The sequence below is a fragment of the Dreissena polymorpha genome, chromosome 12 (assembly GCF_020536995.1).
Source record: "Dreissena polymorpha isolate Duluth1 chromosome 12, UMN_Dpol_1.0, whole genome shotgun sequence".
Taxonomy (NCBI): domain Eukaryota; kingdom Metazoa; phylum Mollusca; class Bivalvia; order Myida; family Dreissenidae; genus Dreissena; species Dreissena polymorpha.
In genome coordinates, this window is record NC_068366.1 from 34,129,383 (window position 1) to 34,135,634 (window position 6,252).

Sequence of the window (6,252 nt, forward strand, 5' to 3'; positions counted from 1 at the left end):
TTTTACAAAATATGGAACACTTTTTCTCCTAATTAAAAAAATGAAAAGTTTATGCTTTATATACAGTGCAACAGTTTTTGAGATGGATCAGTATTGATGTGCGACATGTATCAATAAAAAGTTTCCTGATTATGAGTCACGTCATGCGAAAATGGGTCTTATGCCATATGTACCAAGCATAGGAGCCAGACCAGAGAGCAATTTAAATGTTTGCTGTTTGTCATCCAGTCTAGAAATATTGCAATATACAATAAAGGTGCAAAAGTCTGGACCAAACTGGATTTTTTAATGAAAGTTGTCAGATAACAATAATGTATTGTGATATTTTGGATCTGCAGTGAATAATATTTTTTCTTATTTTTAAGCACAAAAAAATATGCTATTTATAATGCAAGCATCACTTTGTAATTTTTTGCTAATTATTGTTTTCGGTGATTTTCAAACAAACCTAAAACAAGCCGTGGGGCATATGCCTGTTGTTTACAAAAAAATGGTTATTACTCCATGATATCCTTTAGGAATGGTACTGTTACAAAGTTAAACAAGAGCACCGCATAACGGGTGCCAACGCTCGGCTGCGGGTGCAGTTTTGAATAAATGAAAGCTTGTCATATTATTTAAATATTAGAGGTCACAGTGACCTTGACCTTTGACCTAGTCACCCAAAAATGGGTGTGGAGTGTAGAACTCATGAAGGTGCATTTTCATATGAAATTTCAAAGTTGTGCATTGCCACGGTATAAATAACAAAGTTTTTGACAATTTAAGCTGATTTATGTTTATATTTTTTTGTAAAAAGAAATATCTTTGAGTGAATACAAATGAACAGTACATATACATTTTTATATAATGTTTAAAGGTTGGCAACTATTTCAAGTCAAATGATCATAGCCACCAATGAAAAACCCTTGTTCTATTTCACTTCACAGGTAGTCAATACAAGGGCTGTTTGTAAAACATGCATGCCCCCCATATGGGCTGTGCGTTGTACTGGCAGCCATTGTGTGAATACGTTTTTTGTCACTGTGACCTTGACCTTTGACCTAGTGACCTGAAAATCAATAGGGGTCATCTGCGAGTCACGATCAATGTACCTATGAAGTGTCATGATCCTAGGCAAAATCGTTCTTGAATTATCATCCGAAAATCATTTTACTATTTCGGGTCACCGTGACCTTGACCTTTGACCTAGTGACCTCAAAATCAATAGGAGTCATCTGCGAGTCATGATCAATCTACCCATGAAGTTTCATGATCCTAGGCGTATGCGTTCTTGAGTTATCATCCGGAAACCATTTTACTATTTCTGGTCACCGTGACCTTGACCTTTGACCTAGTGATCTCAAAATTAATAGGGGTCATCTGCGAGTTATTATCAATGTACCCATGAAGTTTCATGATCCTAGGCGTATGCGTTCTTGAGTTATCATCCGAAAACCATTTTACTATTTCGGGTCACCGTAACCTTGACCTTTGACCTAGTGACCTCAAAATCAATAGGGGTCATCTGCAAGTCATGATCAATGCACCTATGAAGTTTCATGATCCTAGGCCCAAGCGTTCTTGAGTTATCGTCTGACAACCACCTGGTGGACGGACCGACCGACAGACAGACCCATTTTACTATTTCGGGTCACCGTGACCTTGACCTTTGACCTAGTGACCTCAAAATCAATAGGGGTCATCTGCGAGTCATGATCAATCTACCCATGAAGTTTCATGATCCTAGGCGTATGCGTTCTTGAGTTATCATCCGGAAACCATTTTACTATTTCTGGTCACCGTGACCTTGACCTTTGACCTAGTGACCTCAAAATCAATAGGGGTCATCTGCAAGTCATGATCAATGTACCTATGAAGTTTCATGATCCTAGGCCCAAGCGTTCTTGAGTTATCGTCTGACAACCACCTGGTGGACGGACCGACATGAGCAAAGCAATATACCCCCTCTTCTTCGAAGGGGGGCATAATAAACGGACTCCCAGACCCTTTGATAATTTTTGCTATGACGACTCTGGGAGTCCATATGCACTTTTTCCCAAAATTTGCTAAAAAATTCCCAATTGGGAAAAAAAACGCTAATGACATTGGCTATTTTGCTTTTTAACAAAGCGTAGCCTGATCCAGTCTCTTACAGGCTTTATACTATACCTCGATTTGGATGCGCTACATTTGTATATTCTCCGTGTTGTTCCTGGCGCTTATTATATTTGCGATGAAATTCAAGTGTTTTGTGATTCTGCTGAATGGAGAACAAAGGAGTCGCGCAATTACAAATATTACGTGATAAAGATTCCTAAGCAAAAACCTGGCAGCAAAAGGAAAACTGTTTATTTTTTTAAGCAAACGTCATTAAATAAACAAACATCGTCAGAAGAACAAGTCTTCCCATTGAAACTCCTTCCATTGTTAATGATAGTAATTTAATAACAAGTGACTCTTTTGTGCATGGCATCGTTGATTTCCGAAAGCAAAGTGCTGACTGATATTCAACATGTTGAAAGCAGTAGTTCTCCAGAAAAAGATGAAGCGCGTCCTAATAAAATGGTGCCTGATGTGAGTGAAGACTTTGTGAGAGCTTATTATGTGGAAAACTGTTAATCATGATGGTGTTTGTGATTAAAGATGCTGAACTCATTCATGTAGTTTTAAATCCCAATTTATTTTCCCAATTTCTTGAAAATGCCAATAAAATTCCCAATTTCAAAGCCATGGGCTATCTTCCCAAAAAGCTGAAAAAAAAGCCCTGGTACGAAAGAATAACAACGAAAATAAAAGCAATTATTTCTTGCTTTAATGGTACCATTTGCATGAGTTTGTGCGTTAGACAGGTAAGCCATGATAAGTTTTTGCAGTAACAGTGTTCCTCAGCCCTTGCAGTGGTGATCAAATTTTGCACCAGGGCTATAGATAACTTTTGGGGTATATTGGGTAATCAACCCCCTGTTTTTTGAAAACATTAGGGTTTTGTAAATTCAATAGAGTTTTAGCAAAAATTTTCACCCCCTACTTTTGAGCTTAAAGGGATCTTTTCACATTTTGGTAAAGTGACAAAATTGAAAAAAGTTGTTTCAGATTCGCAAATTTTCGTTTTAGTTATGATATTTGTGAGAAAACAGTAATACTGAACATTTACCATGGTCTAATAAAGCCATTATATGCATCATTTGACGATTTAAAAACCTGAAAATTATAAAGCGTTGCAACGCGAAAACAAGTAATTTGGAGAGTTGTGTTGTTGTCGTTTAATTTTGTGAAACTACGAAGATTGCTTATATAAAGTATAAAATACGTCATTCATATACACTTGGCAGGATGGCCGAGGGGTCTAATTGGACTCCAGGACTCCAGGGGTCACTGGTTCGAAACCTGCTGCGGGCTACTTTTTTCCTTTTTTTATATTTTATTCTTGATTTTTTACTGGAGCTTTTTAGATCCAATTTTTACATTTATCAATATAAAGCATTTAATGACAAACTTCAAAACATGCCAAAATCTGTGCAAAGGTCCCTTTAATTGGGTTTTTCACTCCCGGTTTTTTAACTCAACTGGGTAATTTAGGGAATGACATATATAATAAAAATTTACTAAGGTTACTATAATTTTTATACAAATGGAATTCAAAAAGGTATCTGTACATAACTACATGTACAAACAATTACTGAATTTCTGATCAAAGTTCATTCATTTCTACATTGAATAAGACCGAGCTCTTGAAAATCGCTGCACAATTGATGAAGTTATGGCTGTTTAAAGCGATGCACCCCGTTTTCCATTTTGAGTTGAATACCTTGAAAATGAAAGAAGAAATCAGACAGGTCAACGAATAATTACAATAATACCCCAACCATTGAAAGCCGCTGGAAACACTGCCTTCTTTTCTTCATAGGTAGGCATAATTATAAACTATCTGGTACATTTTTGTACAGAAAATAACCAGTCTAAAAAATACGCCCGGTGTTTGTAAGAATTGCGTTTCATGACGCAATGTTTTTTACGGGAATTACGTTATTAAATTTGTATTTGTGTTTTTGTACGCTTTATTTTTAATTTAATTACGTTTTTGGTTATTTTAATTGCATCGTAACGCAAATATGCTTGTTATCTATAGCCCTGTTTCACATAAAGAAAATAGACAGCGCGTTGCTACTGTCAGCAACCGTTTGGGTTGTAAAGCTGAGAGTTGAATTAATGCACCTAACTTCACATGTAGATAGCAATTATGCTGGTCTGGTTAGTTATAAACCATAATATTTTGTGTAGAAGAATATCAGACACTATCGTACAAAAAATGCAACAAAATATCGTTAAAGTACCTCTTCTCGAACCTCACCTCTTTTTGAACCCTTGATTTTTTTACATTTCATACGCATGCTCGCACACGCACTTCGTCACTGTTTTTTGTGTATAAGTAATTTGTTTACAGCAACTGGCACGTAGCGGCAAATCAACAAAAATGCGTCAAAAACCTGTAGAATAAGTAGATTAATCATAAAACATGTAAAAATCATAGTATTCCTTAATGCTTTTTACATACCTAATGATTTTTATTAAAAAACTTATAAAAACATGGTCTTATTTTCGTTCTCAACTTTGCTTGACAATTTACACAAATCGGCTTCTGTAATAAGTCACGTTACCATGGTCAAATCATGGGGCGAATTAATTTTTAATGGTGTACACTGAAGGGTTCGAAAGCAGGTAATCATTGTTTGGGCTGCATTGAGAGTTTTACATGATATGGTTGTGCTGGAAACTTGCAAAAAATCTGTTATCAAAAGAGGATTAACATAACAATTAAACTTAAAAGTTGCCAGCCATGTGGAAACAAGTTATTTTTCACTCTTAATTGTCACTATATTTGATGTGTCAAAAATTAAGAGGTTAGAAAGATGGTTCGTCCATGAATATATCAACTTGAAGAACTTCATATGTAAAATGGTTGTTAAGAGCTTAAAACTGACCTGTTTCTCACAAGTTTCTGTTCCACTATCCGCTGTGAACTGATTTTTTTATTTTTATCACATTAAATGCCATTTTCTTGTTCAAAAGTGTATGCACAGTCACAACTTAATACTTTACACAACTTAATAATATGAACAACTTTTGACAGTTTCCAATAGCACAAGCGGTTAGAAAGTTGATGAATAACAATATACACTTTAAGGTCTTCTGATGATTTTTGCCTGTCTAACAAGTAGCCCAATACATCCGATGTAGGCTTCAAATTGAAATAGCAATTTAAAGTAATGTCTTTACTGTTTAAGCACCAATATTTTCATTCGTGACATTCATGTCTCCATAGGCGCTATCGGCTTCCATGCAAGGTGCGCAGTGTTATGCGCATGGCGGGTTATCAATTTTACACTTAATAATTATACATGCAAATACAATAATGTAAACCCGACAATGGAGTAGTAAACACAACACATCAAAATAAATCACACAATATAATTTTAATTTAAAGTTAAGATTTTGGGTTTAAAGTAGTTTCATATTGATGGCTTATATGCAGCCGACTGTTTAATTTACTCTCCCTGATCATCAGTTGTTTATATACCGGTGATTGTTATTGTTAACAATCGGGCTTTTCCGCTCAGTCATACTGACTGGTTGGCAAAAACAATGGGTATTGCATCGTTAAACATATGCATACTGGCATGTATTAAATCAATAAATGTATATAAAATTACGAATTAAAACATTGAAACGCCTTAATTATAATTAAAATATATCATTTTAGTACAAACATTTTCTACATTAATGAATATGTATTTTCATTTTATTAAAATACGAGTCAGTAATTAGCATCACGTATAAGGGTTCTCAATAATAAACATCGTCAATTTAACGAATTAATACAAAGCCATACATTTACCGTGCATTTTCTTGTAAAAGAAATAATTCAAGTAGTTCAAAAACAACAAAAACATAGTTTAAATCCTGAAAGTCTGTGTGCCAGAAATAATTATCCGTGTACTGGTTGTGCTAGTGGGAGTAATTTCTCCTGATCAATTGAACGTGTAAAAGGTTTTTTAGTCTAATAATAAGTTATGCCCTATAAAAGCAAAACTTATAATCATAATAAAGTAAATTTTTAAAACGTCTTACGCCACCTTCTCATGTCTAGCACCTCAAATCTTGGATGTACATATAACGAGGTATTAAGTGAGGAAAGCTTTGACGATGTATAAATATTTGTGAATAGTAGTACCATATTTAAGCGATTTTCCAAAATGACTTTTGCTAAAC

At 34.9% G+C, this 6,252-nt stretch overlaps 1 protein-coding gene across 2 annotated transcripts in view; it reads right to left on the reverse strand.

Annotated features, from left to right (window-relative positions):
• LOC127853690 (serine/threonine-protein kinase 33-like) overlaps nucleotides 1–5,347 on the reverse strand; it is a 64,206-nt gene extending 58,859 nt beyond the window's left edge. For both annotated transcript variants that reach the window (XM_052388408.1, XM_052388406.1), the window contains exon 1: nucleotides 4,965–5,347. The gene's annotated coding sequence lies outside the window, so the exon portion shown is untranslated. The remainder of the gene's footprint in view (nucleotides 1–4,964) is intronic.
• Between the last annotated feature and the right edge of the window lie 905 nt (nucleotides 5,348–6,252).